General features: G+C 34.7%; 1 long non-coding RNA gene, 7 other non-coding genes and 1 pseudogene across 8 annotated transcripts in view; all 9 read right to left on the minus strand.

Moving 5' to 3' along the window:
* The window catches only part of LOC119531067, a 35,389-nt gene that overhangs the window by 16,729 nt on the left and 3,740 nt on the right, over positions 1 to 14,920 (minus strand). The window contains exons 3-12 of the long non-coding RNA XR_005216191.1: positions 11,824 to 11,903; positions 10,941 to 11,021; positions 9,943 to 10,011; positions 8,939 to 9,025; positions 8,029 to 8,112; positions 7,029 to 7,115; positions 6,017 to 6,100; positions 4,789 to 4,873; positions 3,231 to 3,286; positions 1,733 to 1,801 (exon numbers count right to left, since the gene is read on the minus strand). This is a non-coding gene — a long non-coding RNA (uncharacterized LOC119531067). The remainder of the gene's footprint in view (positions 1 to 1,732; positions 1,802 to 3,230; positions 3,287 to 4,788; positions 4,874 to 6,016; positions 6,101 to 7,028; positions 7,116 to 8,028; positions 8,113 to 8,938; positions 9,026 to 9,942; positions 10,012 to 10,940; positions 11,022 to 11,823; positions 11,904 to 14,920) is intronic.
* LOC119533709 lies at positions 286 to 356 on the minus strand (annotated as a pseudogene).
* On the minus strand, positions 5,603 to 5,677 carry LOC119533713. The gene has a single exon (XR_005216822.1). It is a non-coding gene; the product is annotated as a small nucleolar RNA SNORD113/SNORD114 family (small nucleolar RNA).
* On the minus strand, positions 6,544 to 6,617 carry LOC119533694. The gene has a single exon (XR_005216809.1). It is a non-coding gene; the product is annotated as a small nucleolar RNA SNORD113/SNORD114 family (small nucleolar RNA).
* On the minus strand, positions 7,615 to 7,688 carry LOC119533678. The gene has a single exon (XR_005216794.1). It is a non-coding gene; the product is annotated as a small nucleolar RNA SNORD113/SNORD114 family (small nucleolar RNA).
* LOC119533690 lies at positions 8,628 to 8,701 on the minus strand. Its single transcript, XR_005216805.1, has one exon. It is a non-coding gene; the product is annotated as a small nucleolar RNA SNORD113/SNORD114 family (small nucleolar RNA).
* Positions 9,541 to 9,614, minus strand: LOC119533697. The gene has a single exon (XR_005216812.1). It is a non-coding gene; the product is annotated as a small nucleolar RNA SNORD113/SNORD114 family (small nucleolar RNA).
* On the minus strand, positions 10,509 to 10,583 carry LOC119533681. The gene has a single exon (XR_005216797.1). It is a non-coding gene; the product is annotated as a small nucleolar RNA SNORD113/SNORD114 family (small nucleolar RNA).
* On the minus strand, positions 11,411 to 11,484 carry LOC119533693. The gene has a single exon (XR_005216808.1). It is a non-coding gene; the product is annotated as a small nucleolar RNA SNORD113/SNORD114 family (small nucleolar RNA).

Consider the following 14,920-nt stretch of genomic DNA (forward strand, 5'->3'; position numbering starts at 1 on the left):
TCACAAACAGCCCTCCCCATATTCTTAAGTCTAAGGGTCAAAAGTCTCGGGAGTGGATCGATAATGATCCTTGTTTCATTACATAAGCTATAGTTTATTCCAAATTTGGTCCTGATTTTCTTCATTTATTCATACATTTGTTCTGTTGGCCATGCATTTATTAGCTGATAATATGCATTCAATATGAATGGAACTCAGAAATCCAAGAAAAAGATCCTTGGGTATCCCTAACATCTATTCATAGGATCATCTCCAACAGGGGACAATATACATGATTCCTCTGTGTTGGGCCTCAGAGTAATTGTTACTATTCATTATCCTTGACTCAAACACCACCAGTCCGCGTTATTGGTCCAGATTTCCCCCTTTTTCTTTATTTCACTAATAATAATAAAATATATACCCATGAACCAAAAAAAAAAAAAAAATCCAAATAGCTTTAACATTTCAATATAAAATCATTTTCCAAAGAGCTAAAGGGCTAGCATTCTTTCGTTAATTGACATCATTGCAGAATATACAGATTACTCAGTATACTTGCTTCACATCAATTCCATATTTATCATCAGTCCATGGTTGACATTCTATAACAAGAATTTTGACTCTTACGTACAGTCAGCTATATGCCCATAGACCACAAACTTCCTGATCACGGCATCTATGCTGTAGAATATGGAGCAGAATATTAAAGAGCATGAGATCCATTCCATCGAACCCATGCTCTCCCCCTTTAATTTTCTTAGACATTAGCATGTTTATTATATCAATCAATTCCTTTCTCTTCATAAAATGTACAACCTGGAATGCACCATTGATGCAGAGCAAGAACGTTGGCTGTCACATACATCCGACTATACAAGCCTTTCACAAAAATGTAACATCTGTGATCTATTCCAATAGGCAAAGGTGTAAACTCACAACCAACCTATAGCAAAGCCATTGACCATATATCTGCATGTGTGCTTACTTCTGACAAGTGTCCTATTATTTTTAATGAAACTCAGTGTTGTGTTTTAAATGTGGGATAATAATAATCCTTGTGCCATTGCATGTGTTCATAATGAGGCCATATTCTGACCAATGTCTCTTATTATTCATAGATAATGTGAATGTACATATACACACATACATATATAGTACAGTAAAATAATATCCATGAACCCACTGAAGATCAAGAACAAGTTACTTGAATACTCCTAACATCTCTCTCAGAGGTAACAGATTAGGTACTTTTTTCTAATGGACCTGAGCATTACACAAATATCCTAATCATAAGCCTTGGTCAAGATTGCATTCCATCACATCATGATTGGCTTTTTCATTTGAGTCTTTGCATATTCTTATGCTGCAATAATGAATAACCAGGAATGCACCACGTGATTCAAGAACTAGAATATTAAAAATTATTTCCAACTTCATACGTGCTCTTTTCTCCTCTAGTTAACAGACTGGATTGTTACTAAAACATTGAATTTACATGAACCATGGTGCAAACCTGAAGTAGGAAATTAAACAGCCACAAAACAAACTGAAATGGTCTCAAACTTTGTTTTTAATTATCCACATCTGCACTGAATGGGACTAATTTTATTCCTTGGTCCATAACATTTTCTCATCCTTGGTCTTCCTAAATTTTGTTTATGGATGTAGCCATTTATTCAATTTTAAAACAGAATTAGCACCCGTGAACAAATAACTCAAACACAGAACAGGGACCTTGGGTGTGACTTACTTTGAACTGCATGCTCCTCACCGACCAAGGTAGACTCCAAATCTTCATCACTACAGAACATCCAACGACCTATATACCAATTATGGGGAGAATAAAGCAAATGTTCAAATGAATGAAACAATGTAGATTTAGATTTTGTTTTAATGGATGTGAGATAAGAGGGATTAGATTAATAGTAAGCATAGATTCATGTCCCTTTCGGTCACCGAGCCAAGAATCGACCTCCTTTTATTCAAATAATTCAATAATTAATGTTTTATAAAATAATGAACAAACACCCTTGAATCCACCATATACAAAGAATAAGAGCTGAGCCACACACACACACGTCTCAATGCCTCCACCCATTCAGACTATAGCTCTGATCTGCTCTACCACTGACCCTTACCTATGCAAAAATGAATTCATGGAAATATGTGTTGCATGGCACATGCTCACCAAATGTCAATGTTCAATGCTATTTTTATTCATTCAGTCAGTCATTATTTAATTCACAAATTAGCTTGACTAGATATCAATTATTATTTTTTTAATTGACAGTATGTAATCTCCCAGAAACCCAGCAAAATTCTTTCTGCATATCTGTCTACATGCTCTTTATGCAGTCTGGTAAAGCCAAGATTGTTTAACAAATTGATAAGTCATTAAATTATTTATTCACTTACAGGCTAAAATCAAAATCTTTGTACACAACTCAAAACAGCATCACTAAATAACAGTAATATATGAACTCCTTATAAGAGCTAACAGACTCTATATTTTTGTAATGCAACTCAGTGAACACAATCAGGTCATTCTTGCTTGGCCATACTTGGCACTCTAAGTTACTTATGTACTATTTAATGAACCAACCCACCAGGAACCTAAGACAACCCAGAACACTGAGCACCGACAATCCATACATTCACCTTTAAATGTCTTCTCCTAAGGTATAAAATTTTGAAACATCTTTCATGGATATTGGGAATGGTGCTGGCTTCATTGTTTATGTTAATCAATGCTTGTCTGTTTTCCTTCCTTTCATACATTTATTTAATTATTCATGCACTGATCTCCTTATAATAATACAATCACTATCCATGAAATCTAAAAGTCCCCCCCCAGAAAATCCTTTCATATTACTAAAATCTCTAATAGCAGTAACAGACTAGATTTCTTTTTGTGTTGGGTTGCAAAATTCCAGACATATTATTCATCATCTATATTGTTTTATGGATTAATCCATTAATTTACTGATCATAACAAAATATATTTCCATAAATCAAAAAGCTCATAAACAAGATTCTTGAATATTCTTAACATCTGTCTATAGAATCTTTTCCCACAGAGCTAACAGACTAGATCTCTTTCTTTAATCTATCTCAGTGCTGAATATATGAATTAATCGTTCATTAGTCCATGCTTGGCATTCTATCATTATATTTCAGACCTTTAAATAATAGTGTCAATACCCTTCAGTAAACCATGCGAACAAGTAAGAACTTTGCCGACTACTTACATTGGTCTATACTCACAAAACAGAGTTCATCAGGAACACCTGGTCATGAAATCCATCTGTGGATGATAAGGAACAGGCATCATTCATTTCATTGATCATATGCTCTCTTACTTTAGTTTTCTTAGACCTAGATAGATATATCTATTTATTTTAATGGAAACCAACTTTCAAAACTACATTAACAAAATATCTGTTTCACAAGATATTTTGATAATTAGTCCATTTTGGTACTTTTCCTTTATTTATGTACATCTTCGTCTATTGATACTTTCACTGATTCATTATTCCATTCACATCACTGGTCCATGTTTGGCAATTTTTCTTTAATTTGTACATTTGTTTAAGATGCAACAATGAACAATCATCAGCTGCTCTTCCCACTCAACATCTAAAACACTAGCAATAACATATCTCAATGTGAAAGCTTTAAATATAAGTCTTAAATCTAATCCACAGATCTTTATCAATTAAGGAACGTTGTAAAAACTAGAGTGAAACTGAAAATGGAATAATGTGCAGCTATGGAAATGAATGGTAAAGCCTTGATCTCTTTTTAAATTGTTCTCCATTGTACTATATTGGTCTAATTAATATATAATCCCTGCTTCATAACACATCCTCATTATTGGCCCATGCTTGGCCTACTTTCCTTTCCTTAGCTTTTCCTCAATTTATTTATTTATACAACTTTACTGGTTTTCTAAAGGAGGAAACCACTAAAATTGACAAGCACCTGAAATAAAGACACTGACTACTCTCACATCTGTGTCTATGTTGGTTATGGACATGGTGACAGCCTTGTTCAATTTTTAATGGCCCACAGTATTTCAGACAGAGAATAATGATAATTATTGTTCTAATACATGAATTCATAATGAGACAGGACTTTAATAGATTGATCTATATTCATTTACATTGATATTTATATTTATTGATTCATTTATAATAAAATTGATATCCATGAACAACCTATCAAAGTCCAACAACAAGTTCCTTGACTATTCCTAACATCTGTCAATAGGCTTATTTTCAAGAGAGGAAACAGACAGGGTCTCTTTTTATAATGGACTTCCATGGAATATAAATATAATAATTAAACCTTAGTTTAGATTTTATTCCATTCATATCAGTGGTCCATACTTGATCCATTTTATCTAATTAGACATTCTATTAACAGTGAACATGAAGAATGTGCCACTTGATCTTAATATTGACTATTACTCTCAATTCATATGTGCTCCTTCCTCAAGGAGTTATCAGGCTAAATAAACAATTTATCAATACAAGGAAGTTTAAATGAACTATGAAAAAGCTAAAAAGCTCTGAAAATAAGGAAATTGGCATCAATCTTTATCTTTTTAAAGCTGTCCACCATTGTGCCAAATGGGATTAATTCTAATTCTTGGTTCATAACAGATTCTCATCCTTTGCCATTTTTTATTTTATTTATACCTGTAGCCATTTGACCATTTTCAATAGCACAGTGAATATCAATGAACACCCAACCAACAGCAAGAATGTGAGCATGACTTCTGTACCCACTTTCCACGCTCCTTACCCACCAAGGAAACAGCAAATACCACCATGCTCAGAGAAGAATTAATCAGCCAAGTGCATCAACTCTGGGAAGTACACAGCAGATACTAAAAAATTTGAAACAATCAAGATTCAGATTTTGTTTCCATAAATGTGAGAAATGATCAGATTAAAGAAATCTCAAACACTGGTTCACTACCCTCTCTATCACTGGCACAAGAAAGAACTTCCTTTTGTTTACGAATTACTTCAATTATTTATTTTATATAAACACTCTTAAATCCATCAACCAAATCAAAGAAAACAGCTAACTCTTAGACACAGCGGCCTCATGTATCCACTCAAACATATGATATCCTTGACATCTCTACAAGCACACGTTACCTTACCGAATTGGATTCATCTAATTCCTTGCTTTGTGGCACATTATTAAGAATGGTCAGTTCTTGACCATTTGTTAGTTGTTTGGTTAGTTATTCACATCAGTGCATAAAATAGCCTGTCCAACCATCTATTCTTTTTTAGGAAACCAAACAATATTTAATTTCCAAGTTACCCAGAACATAGATACTATTTGAATTCCTGCCTATATAGTTATTAACAAAACTGGTACAATCCAAGAATTCTTCCTTGAGAGGGACAAAATATGTATGGTATAGTCTAGGCTTGGCCCTTCTTTTCTAAATTTATACACAAAATTGTTTAGTTTTTAATAATTAATTAAATCATAAAATTACAAGCAATATCCCTGAAAGACAATAAGCTCCTGGAATAATGCTAACATTTTCCTATGGGATCATTTCCAAGAGAGTAAACAATCTAGATTTCTTTTAGTATTCAACCACGGAGTTCTAGACATGGGCTATTCATCATCTAGGAGCCACAGGCCAACAACCATCATCATTGGACCAGAATGGACACTTTTCTTCTTCATGAATATCTACATATTTTATTGACTAATCAATCAATTCACTGATAAGAATAAAAGAAATGTCTAAGAGCCATAAAAAAACAAGAAAAAGTCTTGAATAGCTCTAAAATCTGTTTAGAGAATCATATCATATAGACACTGATGTCTTTCTTTAATTACCCTTAATGATGCATATATGGATTACTCAACATATCCAAACTGTAATAATCACTAGAACAAATTGAATATACTCCTTGATATTCTTCACACTTGTAAATAATATAGCGAACACATTTAAAGCAGCCTCCAAACCAAGACAAGAACTTTGACCGTCACTCACATTGGGTGTCCATTCTCAGAACACAGTGGCACCCACAGAGCTCACGACCATGAGGATGTGTGCATCATCTTGGGTTCACCAATTCTGAAGAGTACAAAACCGAAAAGATTGATTAAAAGATTGAGATATTAAGTCCATCAGCCCCAGCATTCCACCATTCAATCAGTCATTTGGGCATTTACTAATTTGGGACAATATTTAATTATTTTTCTCTTAAGGAAAAAAAACACAGTCGAACTGGCACTGACACAGATGAACACATTGACTATTACTAATACTGTCTGTATCACCCTTAGGCAGAGAGGGTTGAACCACTGAACCATTCGGACGTCAGCATATTCAATATGCAAGTAATATTTCTTCCCTCACCACATATTTTCACAAATGGACAATGCTCCACCTTCTTCATTTATATTTGTATATTGATTATCTGATTGATCAGTTTATACCAACAAAATTCATAAACATGAAAACCAGGAACAAGGTCTTTATATATTCCTAACATCTGTCTATAGGATTCCTCTGTGTGGGACCTCAGTGTTCCAGACATGTATATTCATCAGCTGTGACTCATACACAACCAGCTGTCACCATTGACCTAGGGCTGACCCTCTTTTTCTGCCTACATTTTTACACTTGTTTACTGATTTATTCATCAGTTCACTAATAATAAAATAAATACCTCTGAATCATTACATACATTTATTTATTGCTTAATTCAACAAATCACTAATAATAATAAAATAAATTTCTATGAACCACAAAAAAACAAAACAAGACCCTTAAATATCTCTATTATCTGTCTATAGAATCATTTGCCACATTGAATATATCTCTATCATTCATCATCCGCAGTGTTGTGATATCAATAAATAAATATGTTATATGTCAATACCATATTTACAATTATGCCAAGGTTGGCCTTCTTTGATCATATTTAGAACCTTCTGAATATTACAATGAAAACCTGAAAACCACCCAAGTCAACACAAGAACTTTGACCATGACTCACATTGGCCTCCATTGGCCTCTCACATGGAGGCAACCGCAGAGGCGGTGAACACGGCAGGATGCTTGGATCGGCTGTGCTGTATCACCTCTGAGGAGAAGAGTACAAAGCAGAGCAGAGGATTGAAAAAGTGGAGACTTATCTCCATTGAAACTTGCATGCAACTTGACACTTCGTCAGTCATTTAGGCATTTCTTAATTAGGGGTATTATGAATATTTTCCTCTTAAGAAAAGGAGCATCATCAAACTTTCCACTGACCTCACCTACAATAAGAACACTGACTATTATAACTATATTTATCTACATCATCCTTGGCCAAAGAGGTAGCAATTTTGAATCATGTATTTCTTAACAGAAGTCAGTGGTCTCCATTTATATAAATGTTTTTTCTTGTCACTAACACATAATTTCATAATTAGCAGTGCTTTAACATCTTCAATTTAAATTTATTTATTTATATTTATTTTGATTCTTACATTGATGCGTTTATAATAGAATCAAATTCCATGAACACAAAGACAAGGGTAATAATCCTCACATCTGCCCAAAGGATCATGCCCTGCAGAAGCAACAGAAGTCCTTTCTCTTTGGACCTCAGACTTCCAGACATGTATATTCATCATCCCTGATTCATACGCCACCTGTGCTCATCATTGGTTCAGGCTTGACCCTCATGTTCATCATGCATTTCCATGTTGTTTAATTCATCAGTTCATCAACTCACTAATAATGAACTAAATACCTATGAATCACAACACCCCAGGAAAAATATCCATAACAAGCCCTCATATCAGCCTATAGAATCATTTGCCTCAGTGAATATATCTATTTCATTTTTCATCCACATTATTGAAAACGTCAGAAATCAACATGTCAATCCCATATTTATTACTAGGCCAAGGTTGGCCTTTTTCTTATATTTAATGCTTATTAAATATTACACTGAGTACCTTTAAAAAACTATCACCCAAACCAAGACAAGAACTTTGGTGATTACACACATTGGTCTCCGTGCTCCTAACATGGAGGCGACCACAAAGCTCATTACCGTGGCAGAACCCTTAAACCAGCCTGGGGATGTCCATCTGGGAAACACAAAGCAGAGGAGATGATGAAAAGATTGACATGTTGTGTCCAAGGTCCCCGCACTCCACTGTTCATTTAGTCAGTCACGTAAGCGTTTACTAACTTGGGGTACTAGATTTAATTTTCTCTTAGAAAATGAGCATTATTCTCTTAGAAAATGAACATTATCTACTGATTGAGAGCCATAAAACTGATTATTACTTATCATTACCAAGAACAAGAATATGGTTGATTACCTATAGTTGTCTATATCATCCTTAGTCAAAGAAATAACACCCTTAAACCATTTATTTCTTAATGAACTTTAGTATTTTCAATGTATACTAATGCACATATTTTCATACTTGGTCAATACTTAACCCTATCCAAATTTATGCATTTATATTTACTGATTGATTCCTTCACTTATGTATTTATAGTAATGGAACCAAAATCCATGGCACAAATATAAGAGTAAGATCCTTAAATGTTCATAATATCTTGCTACAGGATAGTTTTCAATAAGGCTTTCACATTGGACCTCTGACTTCCAGACACTTGTTATTCAGCATCCTTGACTCATATGCCAGAATCATCACCACTGGTCCAGGATTTGCCCTTTTTCTTTATTCAAATCTACCTTTGTTTGCTTATTAATTCATCAATTCACTGATAAAATACCTATGAATCTCAAAAACCTAGAACAAGAGCCGTGACTAATACTTCATTTCAATCCCATATTTATCACTGGGCAATGGTTGGTTTCTCTCAGTATTTCACACATTTGACAATCCAGTGCATACCCATTTTTTTTAAAAAAAGACCAAAGCTCTGATTATTACTTACATTGGTCTCTACGGTTCTAACATGTGGTGGTGACCACAGGGCTCGTGGCCGTGGAACAGGGTTTATCTCAGCTTGAAGGCATCCGTCCTAACGAGTTATAAGCAGAGAAGATAAAAATAGTCACAACTTCTCTCTTTACATTCTTGGTCTTTCCATTAAATTTACTCAATCATTCAGGTATTAATGTTTCATTATATATAGTATATATCCACAAAATATATATAATTGTATATATAAGAATATATTCACACAATATATGTATATATATAACAAAATGAACTACCTCAAATTTCTATTGATCAAGAGCCATAAAACTGATTATTATTTATCAGGATCTCTAAGATCCTTAGCCAAAGAAGTAACACCCGTGGATCCCTTTATTTCTTAAGAGACGGCAGCATTTATATTAATAGTGTGATAAAACACTTTACCTTCCTCGTAGTTATTGATTTATAGTATGTATCTGTTTAGTAGTTCTATCATTAAAACATTACAAAATAAAACAAAAATCCATGACTCCAGATAAAAAGACTTCTTTATATTCCTGTATTTGTCCATAACATCATTTCTGACACAAGGAAGAGATTAGATTTCTCCTTGTGTGGGACCTCAGAGCTTCACACACGTACATTTATCATCCTTGACTCATCCGTCACCAGTTGTCACCACTGGTCCAAGGCTGACCCTCTTCTTCATTCACATCCATACTTGTTCATTGATTAATATCAGTTCACTGATAATAATGATCAAATACCTATGAACCACAAAGCTCCAACAAAAGATCTTCCAAAATCCTTACAACTGTTTATAGAATAATTTACCACATCTAGAGATTGCTTTCATTAATCACCCTCAAAGTTTCATATAGGGATTAATCAATAACATACTTCATTGCCATTCCATGTTTGTTACTGGGCCAGGGTTGCCTTATTTGATTAGAGTTCACACTTTTAATAATACAATGAATATCCTTAAAAAAATCAAGCCTAGACCTTTGTACTCACGTAGGTCTCCATCCTCCTAAACACAGAGGCAAACTTAGGGCCCCTGAAATTAGCTTGGGTACTTCCCACCTGAGGAATAAAAATCAGAGCAGACAATTTCAAAAATCAGATATTGTCAACTAGATGCTTGCTTTCTGCATTTTAGTTATTCAATCATTTTGGCATTAGTTCCCTTTATATATATAAAATATATATTTCTCTTAACAAAACTTTTATATATATGCATTTCTCTTAACAAAACAACCTGAAATTTCAGGCTAACGCAGAGCTGTAACCTGGCCCTGACTACTGCTTCTCAGGAGCCCTGTAATCCTTAGCCAAAGAGGCAAAATTCTTAATGCATTTATTTCTCAATGGGAATCAGGGTTTTTAGTTTTTACTAATAATATTTATTTCAACACATAGATTCACGTTTGGAAAAGCTTTGCCTCCTTTGTGTTTTTTGACTTATATATTTGTTTAATGATTCTATAATTGAACTAATTATAATCATAAAATGGAAATCCACATTCCTAACATCTCCCCATAACATCTTTTCCAATAGAAGAACTAGGCTAGAATTTCTTTTGGACCTCTGACTTCCAGACACACACTATTCATCATAAATGACTCATACGTCACCAGTCCCCATCACTGGTCCACGCTCGCCTTCTTTTTCTTCATTCATTGCTATATCTGTTTATTGGTTAATTTACAAATAAACTGATCATACTAAAATATCTACTAATCACAAAAATCCCAAAACAATGCTTTGTATATCCACATATCTGTCTAAAGAATCATCTCCCACATGGATATATCACTTTCATTAATCAAGTTGGTATGTGCATGAATCAATAGAATGTTTCATATCAATTCTAGATTTATCACTGGGCCAAGATGGCCTTCTTTGATTATACCACTCACTTTAACTAATACAATAAATACCCTTGAAAAGAGAGAAGCATTCAATCTAAGATAAGAACTTCTGACTGTAACTCACAGCAGCCAGTCCACACCTGCTAACACCCGGGAGGCAGCCGCAGGGCTCAGGCCCGGGTGGAGTGATTTTGTTCAGCTCGGCTGGGTCCATTCTGCAGCTACAGAGCAGAGCAGATGGTAAAAGGATCAGACATTATCTCCACAGACCCCTGCTTTCCACATTCAATCCACTCAATCGTTTGGGCATTAATTAATGTTCCATTATATACGTGTGCATGTGGGGGTGTGTATGCATATATATCTTTACAAAATGAAAAGTCTCAAACTCAAGACAGATTCAGAGCAATAAAATTGATCATTACTTATCACTGTCTATATGACACTTGTCACCCTCTTCGTAGTTACTGATTTATACATTTGTGTAATGTTCCATACTACATTGATCCATTGATCCATTTATAATGATAAATCAAAACCCATGATCCAAATTAACTATCTTTCCATAGGATTATATCCAATAGAGAGAAGAGACTAGATCTCTCTTTGTGTGGGGCTCAGAGTTCCAGACACATATGTGCATCATCCACGACTCAAACACCACCATTCCTCATCACTGATCCGGGATGGGTGCTCTCTTACTGTATTTGTATCATACTGGTTTACTGATTAGTTCATGAATTCACTAATCACAGAAGAAATCAATACCTATGAATCACAAATAGCCAAGACCAAGGTCCTTGAATATAGATAATTTGTCTATAGATTAATTTCCCACAGAGCTTCAATTTCTTTCATTAATTGATGTCAGTATTTTATGTTTGGATTGATCAACATGTTTATATATCAATACCATGTTTATTACTGAGCTATAGTTGACCTTCATTGATTATGCAATAACACAGTGTTTACTCTTAAAAAACCACCCAACCAATACAATAACTTTGACCATGGCTCACATACATGTTTCTCCATGCTCCTAACATGAATAAACAGAGCTGTCAATCACGGCAGAAGGCTTTCTTCACCTGGCTGTGTCCATTCTGAGGAATACAAAGGAGAACAGATGACTCGAGGATTGCATTTAATCCATCCATCCCTACTTTCTGCATTTAATTTACTTAGTTGTTCAAGAAATTCATTTATTTATGGTAATATTTGTTTAACTCTTAATCAAATGAACAATGTTGAATTTGCCAATGACTCATAGCAAGAAAACAGGGTATTATTAAAACTTTATATCATCCTTTGCCAAAGGAATTATACTCTTGATCCATTTATCTTAACAGACTTCTGAATTTTCAATTTCTATTAATAGTACTTATTGCCTCAACACATAATCTGTTCAACTGGACAATGCTTTACTCTCTTAATTTCTTTTCAATTACAGATTTTTATCATGCCATTGATTCATAACTACACAATTAAAATTCAGGAACCACAAAAATCCCAAAAGCAAGATCCTTGGATATCATTAACATTTTCTAAAAATGATTATCAATTGGGCAGAATTACATTAATCATGATCCATGTTTCCTAACATGAGTTTTGCCCACTTTTAAGTAATTGGGTGAGTTATGAACACACACACGCATGCAGTCACTTCTATTACTATAATCAATGTCACTTTACTCACCCAAACTCAACCAGAACCCTGATGGCTCTAACATCTGTCCAGTGCCCCACAACATACCAGTTTCTTTATGGCTTATTATTTTTTAAGGAAACCAGTGAACAGAATTGCATTAATCAATCATAAATCTCATCATGTGAAATGTTCTCACCATTAGTCTAAGCACAGCCCTCTCTCATCTAGTTAACTGCTTGTTAATTTATTTAATTATGTAAATATTTTCCTTTTTAATTATAAAACTAACCACCGACTTGAAACAAGAACACTGATTATAATGTACACCTGCTGAGACGTTCCTTAACCAAAGGGATAAGAACCTTGATCTCTTTTAAGCGGTCTTTAATGCTTAGATGTAGTCACTGGCTGCTTCATAAAATGGCTCTAAATGAGCCCCACTCCCTGCAATTCACAGCCTTATTAAAATCTCCTTCCCCTGAGATTGGGCTTGTCCTGGGGATGCTTAAAAAGAATGGGATATGGCAAAAGTGATGGCAGGCCACTTATAAATGGCTGTGACTTCTGCCCATCCTGTTTGCCCTCTTGCTCACTGTGATGAAGCCAGCGGCCGGGCTGTGATGTGCCCCACGCGAAAGTGCAGAGGGCAGCCTCCAGCAGCCCTCAGGGAACTGCATCTTGCCACTAACCACTGAGGGAGCCTGAGCCAACTACAGCCTCAACCAACGAGTTAACTGCAACCTGCAGATGACCTTAAGCCAGGGTAGCCAGCTAAACCTCACCCAGATCCTGACCCAGGTAAAGGGTGTGGTAATTTGTGGCCCAGCAACAGATAACTAATACAGATACGGATTAATAATAATCATCGTTTTCATTAAAAATTCTCACAATTGGCCCATGCTTTTTCTTCATTTATATACCTATTTATTTTCTTATTGATTGATTCACTACCCATGAATCACAAATCCCAAAAAACAAGATTCTTGAATATTCCTAACATCTGGGGTTCATATCCCAAGATATGATGCGTATCTGGATTAAACATCATCCTTGGTTCATAACAGCACAAACTGATCATTAGGGCATGGTTAACATTCTTTTTCTTCATTAGTTTATACATTGGTTTATACTTTCATTGATTCACTACTGATAATAGAATCAATACTTAGGAATTATCAAAGCCCAAGAACAAAAGTCTGAACTCTCCTAACATCTGTCCCCAGATGAAATCAATGGCTCCCTGTGGGTAACAGAATCAGTTTTTTGTAGATTATTGGGTTAAACACTGTCCTCACCTCAAATCAATCCCATATTCTTCATTGATCAATGATTGATTTTCTTTCATTTACTTCACCCATATTTTAAAGATGTGACAATAAACAATTAACCCACCATTTTACTCCACATTTAAAACCCTGACAAGATTTTATATCTTTGAATGTGATCCTCCCACAGTGACTAAACAGAATGTATCTTTCTAAATAGCCTTTAAATCAACTGTGACTGAAAAATAAAATTGGATAATTAAGCAACTGTGAAAATGAACAAAAGTGGTCTCCTCGTTTCTTAATTGGCCACAAGTGTGCGAAATTGGTCCATGCATGACTTCCATTCCTTTCATTTGTTAAGTAGCAAATTATTCCTTTTCAATAATAGAGTCAACACCATGACAAATCACCAAACCAGAAGCAATTAGTTTGACTATCGCTTACAGAGGTTTCTACCCTCCTTATTCAACAAGATAACAGTCAATATCTTCCTCATTAGGGAATGACTGAATTAGCTATGGTGTGACCATTTTATGGAATGCAAAGCAAATGTAAGAAGAGGTAGATATATAGATAGATAATAGATAGATGGTCGTTATACAGATAGATGATAGACAGGTAGAAATAGATAAATAGAAATAGAGAGATAATAGAGATAGATGAGAGAGAAAAGAGAGAGATGAGTGAGTGAATGGATGGATATATGATAGATAGATAGATAGACAGATAGATAGACAGACAACCTAGATTCAAATTTTTTTAAAAACTTGAATTCAAGACCACAGTGATTAAGAACAAGCCTTGGTGCTTGTAATATCTTATATTTAATCCTTAAACGGCATACCTATAGATTGGTTGGTTGATTCAAAAATCGAATGCAATTACTATTAATAAACACCTTTGGAATCGACACTAGACAAAAGAGTAACCACCATGACTATTACCCGTATCTGTTTACGGGCCCTGAACCCAGTCAAGTAACAGCTAGATCTTCTTCCTAAATGAATATTGCTTTGGAACAATCAGAATACTTTGAATCCTGGATTCAAGCACATTCTCAAAATTCTCCATGCTTGTGCTGCCTGTATTTATGTAGGTATGTAGTTACACATGGAGGGATTTAATTACCTATAATACGTTTAAGAAACCGGCAGTGACAAAAGCACTAAAACCCAGAAAGGGAAAATATAAAATATAAATATAT

Source organism: Choloepus didactylus, chromosome 4 (genome assembly GCF_015220235.1).
Source record: "Choloepus didactylus isolate mChoDid1 chromosome 4, mChoDid1.pri, whole genome shotgun sequence".
Lineage (NCBI taxonomy): Eukaryota > Metazoa > Chordata > Mammalia > Pilosa > Megalonychidae > Choloepus > Choloepus didactylus.